General features: G+C 39.1%; 1 protein-coding gene across 1 annotated transcript in view; it reads right to left on the bottom strand.

The window, feature by feature from the left end:
- THSD7B (thrombospondin type 1 domain containing 7B) overlaps positions 1-927 on the bottom strand; it is a 269552-nt gene extending 268625 nt beyond the window's left edge. The window contains exon 1 of the mRNA XM_040604804.1: positions 833-927. The gene's annotated coding sequence lies outside the window, so the exon portion shown is untranslated. The remainder of the gene's footprint in view (positions 1-832) is intronic.
- Positions 928-14725: the final 13798 nt, after the last annotated feature.

The raw sequence follows: 14725 nt of genomic DNA on the forward strand, positions 1-14725 counted from the left end.
GTAAATTTACATATTCATTTTTTCTTTCTTATGTAATAGCTTTTGTATTTATACAATGCTTAAAATCTCCACATAGTTCTATTTATTAGTGATTAATCCTACTTTTACAGGTTAGAACGTCACATCCATATTAGCGTAAAGGAGACAGATAACACCTTTCTTCAAGATTTGTCTTCATTGGCATAATCTTTGTGATTTTCATTAAAATTATCAGTTATTAGACATTTAGTCCAGAAAATTCTATTACATTCCTAACTTACAAAAAGCAACATTGTCATAATACACAGCATCATTCTTTATAAGACAATGAAGATAAAACTGAAGATAGTATACATACTGAATATACAGAAAAACTTTTCATTTCAAGCTGTATTTAAATTATAACAGTCTCTATCATGATAAATTCATGCAATTATATTTAATCAGATATTGACTAGCTACAGTAGAAGATACAATGTAATATCTGTTACCTGGTTTAGTTCATTCCTGCATTTCAGGTGAATAGCATTTCATGTAAGACCTGAAAAATCATCAAGCTAACCAAATACAGTAACGGGGGCAAGGGGCCAGATTTACTGCTTTGCTTATGTCTTCTGGGTTAATTTTATTCAGCATTCACATTTACCTTAGAATACAACCTGCTGAGTCCCAACACCCGGCCCATGTAACGCAGACCACAAGAGGCCTCATACGAGGCACAAGTGAAGCTCTGAAGTCTTGAGCATCCTTCAGAAATGCAATGCAGCAGGGAAGTCCTTGGGCTGGGGGGGAAGGAAGGTCCTCAGACACCCTGCAATTAAGTTTATTTTGCCCATCATAGATGGTTGCTCACCTCACATAGAAGAGCTGAGGAGGAGCGACTCGCCCAGTGTCTTCAGCATTGCAGTTACCATCTATGACGGTCAGAAAACAGAGTCACTGACTTTCTGTCAAGGGAAAAAAGAAGGAATTAGTGACACTGGCTCCAACACTGGTCACACCCAACAATGCAAAACAAGGAAAGAAATTATTCAGATGCTCAGATTTAAGTACTGGAGAGGAGCCAGCACGTCCAGCCCTGCACAGACAACGCTCATCTGAATCACAGGGCAGCTCTCCAGGTCCAGCAGAATGCCGTAAAAACAACACATCAGAAACAGGTGGGGGCATGAAACTGGCAAATCCAAGGAAACCTCAGATAACAGCTGATAAAGATGCTGAGATTTTTAATGATGCACCAGTAGCATTCATCAGCTGCTTTCCCGATACACTGCCTTCATCTCGGCATTCAAAGGGTCAGTAAACAGCAGTAAATCCCTGGGAGTAGCAGCCTCCTGCCCAAAACAAGGGGTTTCACATATGTTCATTATTTGGGCAGGACTACAAAGATAACTGGCTGCTGCTCCCCACGGAGCAAGAACAGAGATTACATTAAGTCAGAAAAAATAGAAATAAATTAGACACCATGACACTGATTCTAATCTCATCCACCCCAGCAGAGCTCAATAGAGTCCACCGATTTACACCACAGCAAAGCACAATAAAAATTTGTCTGTATATCTAGGTTTGTATAACACAATTTGGAACAGTAGCTGTTCTGTCCTGATACGATAAAAAATTATTGCACAGGCAACATATGCTATCTACAGAAACATGAATAAATTACATTATGAAGGCCACCAACACTTCACATCAAATTTTGTTACAGTATATCTCAGCTCCCAAATGTGTCAGTGTGGCTAGCTGTAAACTGCCAAATACAGAGAAAAATGCAGAAAAAAAAAGAAATTTACATTTTAAAAATTGACTTCACCACGACTAGTCATGACTAAATTCATGTAATTACTGAAATATGTTCAAGGTATGTGTTTTAGCCTGAAAAATATCTCGCTTTTCCACAACTGATTATCTAGATTTATTCAATGTCCTTTATAGTATAGGCCTACCCAATCAACAGTCTGCACTAACAAATTCTCATTAAATTAAATAATGAGGTGTTGTTTTCATATATTTGAAGGATTAGTCACAAGCATCCTTTTAATTTTTTTTGCTTTGTATGCAATCTTGTTCAGAAAAACAAAGATATCATACATTAGCTATAATGGCTTGGAATATATAGGCAGTCTTGAAAAAGCCACATGCAAGTTTTCTAATGATCATAACAATCCATTTACATTATCTAATCCACTGCTAATTCTCTTAATGATAGGACTGAATAAAACCAGTTTTGAATAACAGACTTAATTTAGAAACCTGCATTACTGCTGAAAACACGGCATTCAAGTGTAGTGTCAAAGTGTTATAAATAAAAAAACATGCATACAGCTGACAAATAAATATCTTATTTCTAAAGTGTTCAAAATTTAATTTCATTTTCAACATAAATGAAATATCCAGTAGCAAAATCCCAGCCTCATCTCTGCTTAGCTAGGGAAGGGGCAAAAGCCTCTGGGAAACTTTTCCTATTTTCCAGCCACTGCTGAGCACTCGGAGGCAGATGCTTCCAAACAACAGGCACTGTGCTACTCCAAGACACATTAGAGTTCTCAAATGCATTCAACACCAACAGACAAAAGAGTGAAAGTCCAGTTTTGACTCCCCACTCTACATGTATTGCACCGTTAGAGAAGGGAGCAATTGTTCTGGTTTCTGCAGTTTCCACAGGACAAGAGGTTTCTTCAGTGGTTTAGGAAAGTTCAGTCTGGCTCTGCTCCAACATGGATTTATGCAGTATTTATTACTGAACTTAGGAAAAGATCAACTTAAACTGATCCAAACCCATGACATGATTTCAGCCTTGTCGTACATCAATTAAATTCTCCCTGACTTCACTGGGAGTTGTGACCTTCCCCGTCACGGGTAAACCTGACCTATTTTTTTTTGTATGAGACAGGAATGCTGACAAGGACACCTGGGTAGCACTCTCCATTTAAAATACATGATGCAATTACAATAATCCCAAACACTTTAAATAGCAACAAAATAAAAAAAAAAAGCTATTGCAGATCATACGCATGGCTATAAATCGTTTGGCAGGTGTCTAGCACAAAGATAAGCATCATTAATCATGAATAAATTTTCTCAACACAAATGTAGGCAGTAATTATGCAACTGTTTGCCTACTACACATAGCACAAACCCATTGCTTCTGATATTCAAAGATAATCTGTATGTTTATAGCATACTCTGCATCCTCAGATACCAGTAAAATCTGCCTTGCCTTCTCAGAAAGCTGTTATCTAAAACGCTAATTCTGTTATGTCCTAAAGCAGCACAATGCCTAGCCTGTAGCAGCAAAGGCTGATCCCTACAGGCATGCGCTGCTGACCACCCTTGAGGGAGGTATTTCCAAAAAAACATTAATGCTAGTGCCACAGGTATTTAGTTTAATAAAATGAAAATGTTTGCACAGTCACATACACCAAACTAGGAAGGAACATCCAGATGTAAGTGTATGTGCCCATGACACGGGTGTATGTGCATACTTGCCCTATTTTTTATTTAGTAACACACACAGTTACACTACATTGTCTTTACTTCCATATGGAAAAACGCTATACATTCTTCCACTTTTACATTTGGAGAGACAGTCTTCTCATTAAAGCAGGGGCACCATTCCACCTCCCACTGTGCCAGAAACCTCGTGTGCAAAAAGTCACTTAAAGTCATGCTCCAGCACTAACACTTGATTCTGCAAGTGCTCCCCTTGATTTCAGCAGCATGTAACAGATGTATATATGTATATATGAGAATGACAGCTTGATTTTCTATACCTCTAGGTCTTCACCTCCAAACCTTAATTGAGAATATTTGCTCTTCTTCCAGGAGCATTTTAGAAAACCCTAGATAAAAACACAGCGTGAACAAGCTAAATTTATACATCAGGTTGACAACTGCCTGACAGTATTTTTGTCCTAAGTGGTCACTCATCAGGAATCAAAACATTAAGCTCCACAATTCTCTGGCAATTTGCTACAATAACTGTAATGGTAAATAATGCCTGAAAGAACACCTGGTGTTAACACATCTGCACACAGAAGGTAACTCTAAACAACCAGCAGACCGTCTCACCCAGCCTCCTTTGGGCTGGGAGCAAGCCTGCACAACCTCCAGATCGACAAAGCTGAAAGTAAATTCACCCTGGTCCACCTTCATGTATAACCTTCAACAAACCTCCTCCGCACTCAGTTGATGGACAGCTCAGTAGGTAGTCACCATTTTTACAGGTTATATTCGAAAGCAGGTATTTTGGTGATGTCTACAGTCAAATTGTAAGAACCTATTAATTATTTCCTCTTTTTCTCTTCTATTCAAGCATATCTACTTCTTCTCTCAAAGTTATGGAAGATCCTGGGGATTAAAGGCAAGAATATGAAACTGCTGTACTGCCAAGGAATTACTTCTTAAGATACATCAATTTGTTTGGGGTAAAACCCATGAATCTTAAGTTTTTCTGCTTCAGTTTCCATACATCCTAAAAACATAACAAAAGCAGGTTTGTATTTAGAAGTTTAATTATAAACTTAGTTAAGTGGATTATAATGAAAGATGTTCCAGCAAGGGAGCTCAGACTGATGCATTACGATTACATTAAAGAAACACCAGAGAATAAACTTTCCATCAGTAGAATGACTTTAATTAAAACAGTGATAGAGCAGAACTGTTCTGTGAAACAATGCTGCTGTTACACCTCCTTCACTCCAAGTACTTCCAGTAGACTCTATGGGAACACTTTTGACTTTCAATAATACAAAGTATATGTGATTTTAGACTCTTCTGAGGAACCCAGTTCAGAAGATCAGTTAAATGCAGCTGAAGCAAAACTTGCTTCATTTTTACACAAGCACATACAGTTTACACCCCACCAGATGAGCAGGGAGATTTCAAAGTCAAGGATTCAAGAGTCTGTGAAAGCCACCATCCTGATACTCCTCAGCCACACCACCACACAGCCACCTACGGCCCCCATGCCCACTGAGAGCAACACGAACAATGCTCAACAACCAAGGAGCACCCCAACATTTCCTTCTACAAAATTCCTTCAGTGGGACCCAGTATGCAAACACCCAGGTGTCATCCAAGCTTTGGACTTCTCAATGGTATTTAACAGCCATGGACCTTTTGGTGTTGCAACTTAGCACTCAAAGTAGGCTAATTTACCGTCAGAAATGTTCTTCAAGCTATTATCATACCCCTCACAGCAGGAACAAGTACAGAGCAATTAAGATCAAAATGCTCAAGTCTGTCAATAGGTTTCTCTTGTGAACTCAAGCATTGATTTTTTTCTGAGCAGCACAACACAGAAAGTGTCCAATAACTTTTAAGTAACCTTTTCACACTGCTTGTGTACTTTCATATATTTAATTAAATACAAGAAAGGCTGTGGCAACTCAAACAAAACACCCGCAAAGTCCCAGATCCGGCCTCTGACAGAATGATGCCAAATGCCCAAATGTTTGTACAAGAACAAAGTGTGCATAAATAATCCCTCTTGCTATACTTTCCCAGACTCCAACAAATTGTGGCTTCCACACCTCCTGAGTCAGAAGAGCTTTGCATCTGACAGCCTTCTTATAAATTTATGAAGTCACATCCTGAACCTATGTGAGTTGGGCTTGGGTTTTTTTATGGAAGTTATGCACATAGCCTATATACACCTACACCTGGATGCCTGCTCATGGCAGGCTTGTCAGCCAGTGCAGCAGAACATAGCCCAGGATAAGTCCAGTCATGTCTTCATGCTATAGCACATCCTTTCCGTAACAAGACTTTATAGCTTTGAGGGGAAAAAAAAAGTTTATTTTTTGGTTTTTTCGGCAGCTAGAGAAAAGTTTGACTATTATCAACACACTGCTCTGCTTTAGCTTTTATCATTGGTACTGGTTGAACTAACAGTCCTTTCGAACTCAGCTATATCTAAGAATTGCTGTCACAGTTGCATAGATCTTGGATTACTGTTAAATTGCAATTAGGCAGACAAAGGGAAAGGGAGCTGGCTCTGCTTCCAGTGCCATTTCAGTAAAAGCTATTGCACGTTGTTGTTCAGAGAAGATTACTCTCACTTCACTGGCAAAACATTGCATATAATGCACATTCAGCAGTATAACACCACTTGAAAACTAGTATTTTAAATTCTTTTCCTTTAAGAGGCAAGCCTGGAAGTCAGACTCAGTAGAGAGCGCAAACTCCCTACTTTAGCAGCATGACCGTTCACACTGAAAAAACCCAGAAAGCTTTAAAGTCACCAATTACAAGGCAGCAGAGTTTCAAAAAAAGAAAAAAACCCTCATAACTTCTGCTGCAGGAAAAACAGCAGATTTTCCTAGCATTCCATTAGAGTGCTTTCAGTTTACAGAAATTAAATTGCTTTACTGCAGTGATTTTCCTCTGCATTCTGATATTACTTTATATTATTTGACATTAATACAGCATCATGGGCTGTAGGTCAGAGGTTTTTTCTCCTCACTGGAACATGGCCACCACACAGAGTTTATCAATCTTACACAAGGTCAAAATAATACGATCAAGTACCACCAAGCATATGAGCTGAGCAAAGACTTAGGTTCTGCTTAGCAGGGGAAGGACCATCTGCTTCCGTGACACAGGTCTGGCATATCTGAAGCTTATCTTCAATTTAAATTATTATATTCTAAGCTTCTATGGAACTACCAGGGCAACCAAGTGCACGCACATACCCAAGCATCTGACAAAACAAATTAACTACAGATAGGCAGGCAAATATTAAAGTTTTAACTTGTTATTCAGCTCTGGGGAGATCACATGGGCCTCAGTTTTGAATCTCTAAATATTGGTGACTATAGCTAAAATAACCTCACTCTTCTACATACAAAAGACCAACTTCAATACTTATTGAATGTATAAAGTTTTCTTAATGTGTTACAGCAGAAAGAATAATTTCTTTTCCACAATATTCATACCTCTATTTCTGTGTAGTCATTATTATTTTGCTATTTGCATTACCTTGCTGTAGTCTATACCCAATTGAGATAATATGAAGAGACACACACACATCCACATGATAAATTCCATTTCAAAAAACTCATTTCCAAAGTGCTGAAATAAACATTTATTCCAATGCATTCTCTGTCATCAGCCGTTTATTTCGGCGCACCACAGTATGAACTCGTAGAAAAGGAGAATATATGGAGCACAACACATTGCAAACGCTATGCCGCTTCAAAAACATGTAGGCTTTACAGAGGAGCACAGTTAATCAAACTCTGACACTGTAGTTCCTCACTCCCTATCAAACATCACCATCGAAGTCTTGTGATGAAGTCTCCTACAACTAAGGCCTCATCATTTCTACAGAGTAAAGCCCTGTGTAAGTCAGGCCCTGTGTAAGAATAGATGCTTCAAATAATTACAGCTAGAGTTGTCAAAACAAAGGAATCAAATATATTTTGTGATGTCTTTCTATTGTTTCATTCATTTTCCTTCCATTCACTTTGCATCAGATGTCCTGGTCATTGATACCAATTGCTCCAGGCTGACAATGTAATAAAACGGTTAAGAAAAAATTGTATTACTTGGGGGGGGGGGGGGGGGGAAGGGGGAAGACACAGTGAGGGCTGGACACACATGGAAAAAAGAGTGACGTGATAAAGAACTTCTAAAAGCTGCTTCTGAACACATGCACAGATGTCAATGTGCACACACTGCGCTCTGAATCCAGCTTTTACTAATTGCCATACACACTTACTCTGACACACCAAGAATAAGTCAGTGTAATAATACACTGTTTGTACTGAAAAGTAGCGTTTGGCTTTTAGGTGGAATTTATTTTCAGAAAAGCACAAGCTACTGCTTATTGTCATGCCACCATGCGAGGGCCTTCACTGAAGGCTTCACAGACCTCACTTCACCCCCCACGGCAGTAGAAACCCAGGAAAAACGTGCCTCCACAAAAGATGCCCACAGCAGCCGAGCACTCACATCACCACATCACATCGCTTCCTCCGGAGTGGAAGAAGCACCAGGCATGCACTCTGGCTCCGAACCTGGCATCAGGATGCATGCCTGAAACTCAAGCATTCCCAGGCACTTTGCAAAAGCCGCAGAACCAGATGTAGGAATATGTTTTTCATACCAGAAAACATTAATAACATTTGCACATTTTTTTAAAAGTGGACTTGCTTTCACCTCAAGATTAACTACGCAAGATGACAACAAAAATACTGAACTGCCATAAGGGCAGTTAGAAAGATTACTACCCTTTAAAGCAGCTGGAGCAACTGGCTGAGTAAAGCTATAGATCTATTTTAAAATTTTGTCACTGTTACCTTTTTCATTCCCATTTCTTTACCCCTGTAGCTGGTTATAGTCACTCACTGTATTTTATCACATTGGAAAGTCTAATCCCCTTAGGGTGAGAAATACATTTGCCCTGAACACAATATAATATGATTCACACAGGGGTCCCTGACACTATTGCAGTATTGATACGAAAAAAATAATCATAATGATATCAACTGATAACAGCCCTCAGTATAATATTATTTAAGCAAGGTCAATTGCCTGTGCAGGTTGTTCTTACCAGAGTTCACGTTACATCACTGGTCCCATCATCCTGACCTTCCCTGCTGTCATCCCCATCACAGTTCAATTAACAGAGGAGTCCTGCAGTGGCTTGATGAGCATCTGCTGCCTCTACCCGGCAGTAATTCAATAAGGATACGCCATAGGAGGAGATAATGAGAAGTCAGCCCAGTTGTTCTGTCTTCCCCCAGGAGAGCAGATGAGTTTGGTTTATGGGAAAGAGCATGACCTATGAAAATTATCAGTTAATTTTATATTTCAAAGCTTCAACATGCTACTGGTAACTTAAAGTGTTCTCTGGCTTCTCTGATGGTGCAGCACACAAGGATCCAGAATGGGTTTTCCTGGTGGGTCCTTGATGAACCACTCTTCCCACATTGAAAGGATACATCTTCCCTAAAGCATTTTCTTTTTGCCAGCTCTACAAAAGGAACAGTTTCTACTCACGCATTCAGCAGTGGTAGGTATGAATTAAAAAATTAAACACCTGACCATAGAAAATGAGCCAAAACTACTACCAAATTCAGACAGAATGAAATTCGCACCTGCGTCAAACAGGTGAAACACTTTCACAAAACCACCTGGGTTCTCCTATGCTACGATAGTAGCAGCCTGAGTTTTCTCTCCCTGCCCCACAGAACAGAGTTATCAATGTTATCAAAATTACCAACGTAAGCTGAAGTGACCACCTCCTCCCCACTGGTGCCCAAATTCCAGTTCTTTCTCCACTTCTGCCTGCACCTTTCCTGCAGAGCCCTTCCCTTAACTCCCACCCACCTTCTCTAACTCTCCTGTTGCTTTAGGATACCTGTTCCATCACCAAAAACTCAGAGCCACCTACAGTCCTTTCACCTCCTACTCCCCCACTGGTTGTCACAGTGACTGTGTGAGGGATGTGGCTCTGTATGGTCACCTGTAGAGCTCGCTCACTGCTGTGGATGAAACAGTGCTGGAAATGTTGAACTTCTCTGCCTCTGCTCTTAGATTTCCAATTTCTTCCACCATTTCCCATGTTTCTCCTCTTCTGAGTACTGAAGACAACTATATTCTTCTTTCTACACACTTCCATTGATGTCCAAACTTTGACCAACTCTGTCACCCAGTTTCCTTTGGCTCACTCCTCCTAAACCCCATATTTATTTTCACTGACCACAGCACTTAGGGTAGGACGTATTTTGTCTTGTGACTGTAGTGTCCTCGTCAGTTTTGCAGCCTTACTTCAAAAATCTTATTTACTAAAACAGGCATTTTCAACTTGATTTCAGAAACAATTTTCTATTTTATTTCTCCTCATTAGGGTGCAGATCTACAGAAGAAGAGGATAGGCATTAGAGAGGAAAAAGAGAAGATACATTCCCTCCTTAAGCTCTGCTTCTGTAACATGGTCAATGAACCACAGTGAATTTGCATGGCTACAAAGTTCTGTACCTCCATGTCATGGCTTAGTTTCTCTCAAGATCAGCTTCATTGGAGACACACCCTTCCCCACCACACAATTAATTGCATCGCACTGAGGACTCCTTACCTGCTCAGACTGCTCTTTTTTATGTGTACAGTCACCAGCTCTGCTCATTCCTCATTCACGGTATAATCCAGGTTGGCAGGTCCCCACTTCATGAGGTCTCTAGTCCAACCTTTTCCTCAAAGTAGGATCAGACTGCTATGAATCACAAGGATATTCTACGTTGTCCCCAACTTTTTTATTTGGCTTCTACTTCCCACCAGAAAGCTTAGTTTACCAAGCTCATGCCAGCTGACATCAGATCTCAAGTTGTGGTTCACCTCTTGCAAGCCCTAGGGCCAGGCAGCTTTCCCCCCATTTCAGCACCATTCTCTTTATTTTCTGCCATTTTTCTGCGCTGCAGTTTAATCACCTGCTACACATCCACTCCTGGCTACCTTTTCCTTAACCCACAAACCCTTTCCATCCTCTGCCTCTGATTCTTTCCCATACTAAACAAGTTGATTTCTCCCAAAATATAACAGTTACGATATTATTACATTTACCACCTTTTCCCAGCTTGGTTTCTCATCCCTTTTCTCACCCTACAACATTTTGTTCCTTCTTCTAACTAGCCCTTTCTTCACTTGCATCTCCCCTTTCCTATTTACTGATTCCCTGGTGTCATTTTCACGTCTCCCACATTTTCTCCTCTATTGTTTTCTCCCTTTCTCCCACAGGCTCAGAGAGGAAACAATACAGACACACTATATTTATATCCAAAATAGGGCACTATAACAGTTTTAGAGTTGTAAAAAATCAGCATTTAAGAAATGCTACAATTAAAGTTACCTTGCAGGAATGTATTAAGATAGGTTTCATGATTACATCTATTTTTAACATATTACTAAAGTCTACATTAAAAAGCAATTTAAATCTATCTTTCACTTTTTGCTTTTATCTGTTCATCACACCTGCTTTTAACCTTCTCTTAAAGCCTTACTCATACTCCTTCCTGAAACAAGCAGAAAGTACCTGTAAATATCCAACAACTGCAATTACAGAAAGTGTTACTTCCTGCACTCATTACAGTTACGTATACCTCTAAAAAAACCCAGATTTTTATTTAACTATATTAGGTTATATAAGTTAATATTTGCTGAACACACTATAAACTTGTTTCCATGCGGTTAAAGAAAGACTAGACAGAGTCTATACAACAAATCAGTTAGTGGTGTTCACTGGCTACTTTTGTTTTAAAGCTGCATCTCATTATTAATAGCAAAGTATGATGTACATAGTCACACCAGGCACAACCGTAAGCTGCAAGCAAGGAATATAAAACACTTTCAGGGGAAGGACCGAGAACAACTCACAGGGTGCCAAAACAGGGCTAATGGGAGTATTTTAAGAACACAACAGTCAACAGAAGGCTGCCCAAAGCTCTCAATTCCAGTAGCCCATACCAGACTTGCATTTTGTCCACTAGAGTTTGTGACTGTTAGAGTGTGTTAAAACTTTATTTTTTTTAAAAAGACATAGAAAACCACATTTTTTATATTAGTCAAGGTAAAATCATCAGACTTTTGCAGGTTAATATATTTTACTGCGCCTTTTTTTTCTCCCACGTACTTCACTTTTCCAAATCAGGTGAATTAGTAAGTCAACTAATGCATAAAGACTTTTGTAAAAGCATACACAGATGGATGTTTACCAGATTTTGGTCTTCATCTTCTGTGTGTTTCAGAATTTAAATAAAAATTGAGTCAACCAAGAGAAATCGGTGGTGGCAGTTCTCTTTGTGGATTTACACTTAGAGAGATTAACAGAATCTGCAGTGAAATGGCTGTACTTGAAATAAAATCTCTGTTGATAGCTTCCCAAGTCTGATACATTCTTATTTTCTGGAAGTATTTGGAACTGCTACTATAAACACTTTCAATATTAAAATCTGCATTTATTCCCAGGCTTGTACTGGACATTATTTGAATCATTTTACCCTCCTCTACCATTTTCTTCCTTCAGAAAGATGGGAACCTGAACTAAATACAGAACTTTATAGCAGCAGTAATCCAATAGAACTGGTTACACAAACAAATCTAAAATAAAATTATAATTTAAATGGCAGAAGTAAATACATTGCAAGCTCTGGGCATTTCTTTAAAAATTGGTCTACCAGACAATATTTGGCAGAGGCAGCACAAGAGCTGGGTCATAATTTTGTGTACTTTTTTTTTTTTTTTCTCTTATGTGGTAAAACTAGCAGGGAATTGGGTTACTACTAGAGCTAGAACTCCATTTACTATATAATTTTTCTTCAGCATATCAGTCTTTTTTTAAAGGACTGCAATTGCTTTTCAGTTATACACAAAGATTGATCTGTAGAAAGTGGAAAATGTCTTCTGTCCTACTTTCAAGATTGGGATTTTGTTGTGCCAGCAACTGTTCCATAAGATCATTCCATCCCTAAGATAAAGGAAAAAAACAGATAATTTCTTGTCCTGTGAGAAGAACTCCCCCTGACTTACAGGAAAATGAACATTTGTAAATACAAATATGCTTAAAAACATGGTCTCTACTTTTCCTCTGTCTCTTACTTTCCCTGCTATATTACATAGCAGTGATTTGGACTCAGTGTTAATGAACGCTGAAAGCAACTTGGCATTCCCTTGCCAAGGACCTCTGTAAACTGCAGTTCAGCAAAAGAAGACAATCTTATTGTGTGTAAAAGTTCAATTAAATCATCATTGTGATGTAATCCAATTTAGTAGCTCTCATGTTTTCTGTTCTGACGCTAGTGATGTTAATGTCTTAAGGATGCAAAAATACAGAGGGAGGAGGGAAGGATAGGGGGACAGGGAAATGCAGCTTCTGTTTCACTGAAGATCACTTGGTGGCAGGGTGGAGGAGACACCACCAAAACCAAAGAACCCAAAACCCAGAAGCATGGAAAGAACTTCCAGCAGAACATAAAACCCAATCAGTTTTTCTGGACCCCAATCCATTCTGAAAAACACAATATCAATTGTGAATTGAGAAAGACTGCTCTAACCAAAGACTTTCAAGCAATTTTCAAAAGTTTGCCTGCTCCCAACCACAATATTTACTTGGGGGTAAACACCTTTCTAAAGAAATCAATTACTATTATGACAAACATTAAAAAAAAAAAAAAAAAAAGGGAAAAACCCCACACACAAGGGAGCTACAGGAACACCCCACAAACACACACAGATCTTTATACATGAGCAACTAATCTCCCAAAGTATTATGCAAACTGTCTAAGCTTAAAAGTCGCATTTAAAATTATCATCAATATCCACTACAAAAGAAAGGTGCCTACCCACTGATAAATTAGCAATTGTAATAAGGTACTGTGAAAACTAAAGGTAAATTTATTGTTGTTCCTAATTTTCTCTTTATTTTAATCCAAAACTCTCCAAACTGCAAGTTTGAACTTTGAAGAGATAGAAGTACAGGCAAGAGGGTGAGCAAAAAGCTTGACTACTATATAAAACATCTAAAAATAGTGTTTCAGTATATTTCCAGACGCTGGAAGTAGAAGTGAATATCATCTATATAAATCTATTCCTAGCAGAGGTTTTCAGCAGCATCCAAGACTTGAGAATCAATTGTAAATTTGTATTTTAGAATAATCAATAAGAAAAAGCACAAGTCACTTACACAATATGCAGCATTTAGCAGGAAGATACAGCCATGCATCATCTCACACAAAATATATAGGGACAGTATTATAAGCCATATATTTTTAATCTAACGGAATTTATTTGTGAAGAACTTAGAAAACTGCTTTTAAAATATCACTTATCACTAACAAAACTGTTAAAATTAACACAGTGCCACAGCTGCAGGTCCAGAACACATACAGCTGATGTGGCTGGCCCTGATGTCTCCATGGGCACAGACAGCACCCATAAACACACAAGGGAGGGCTGGCCATGCAGACCACCGTGATGTGCATCTTCATCTTCAAACACCTTCAGCAGATGAAAAGCTGTACTGAAATACCAATGCATAACCTATCTTCAGGTGAAGAAGCTGTCAGTACGAGCCAAAAAGGCAGGTTCGTAGCTACACTAGATCGTAACAGGAAAAGCTGGAGATTCCTTTGCCCAGCCCACCTTGGGAGAAGGTCATCTCACCAAAGCCATGAGGACTCTCCAAACTCAGATCTATGTTGTCAGTACTCACTGAAGTGACTGCCACTTTCAACACTTGATAGTCCCTGGACCTCAGGGGAATGAGTGACAGATGTCACATCTCCCAAGAGTGATAACATATACCCAGGAAGGGAGGCACAGATGGCTGACTCAGAAGCGTTTCTCTCGCTTGCTAGCAAGATGGATACCTGGGGTAATAACTGGGAAGAAGCATTTAGACCATGAGGGAGCATTATACAGGCAATGATTGACTATCTCATACAAAGTAAAGAAAGGAAAAAAAAAAGAAAAAAAAAGGAATTTTTTTCCTCTGTTCTGGGTTAGGCCAATTACTATCAGATATTTGAATGTTTGAATGATGAGCCTAAGAAATGATTGCATCTCCAACAAATCTTGCACCCACATCAGAACTAGGTTGAGTGAAATCATCATATTCTAATGCCAGTTTGTCTTCCAGGTAATCAAAGCAGCACTGCATTCAGCCAGCAAATTTTCTGAACAATTCCTGCTGCAAAACAGTACACTGAGAAAGGCAATGACACCCAAATTACTGCACAGCCACAAAGGT

This window comes from Falco naumanni, chromosome 8 (assembly GCF_017639655.2).
Source record: "Falco naumanni isolate bFalNau1 chromosome 8, bFalNau1.pat, whole genome shotgun sequence".
In the NCBI taxonomy this organism is placed as follows: domain Eukaryota; kingdom Metazoa; phylum Chordata; class Aves; order Falconiformes; family Falconidae; genus Falco; species Falco naumanni.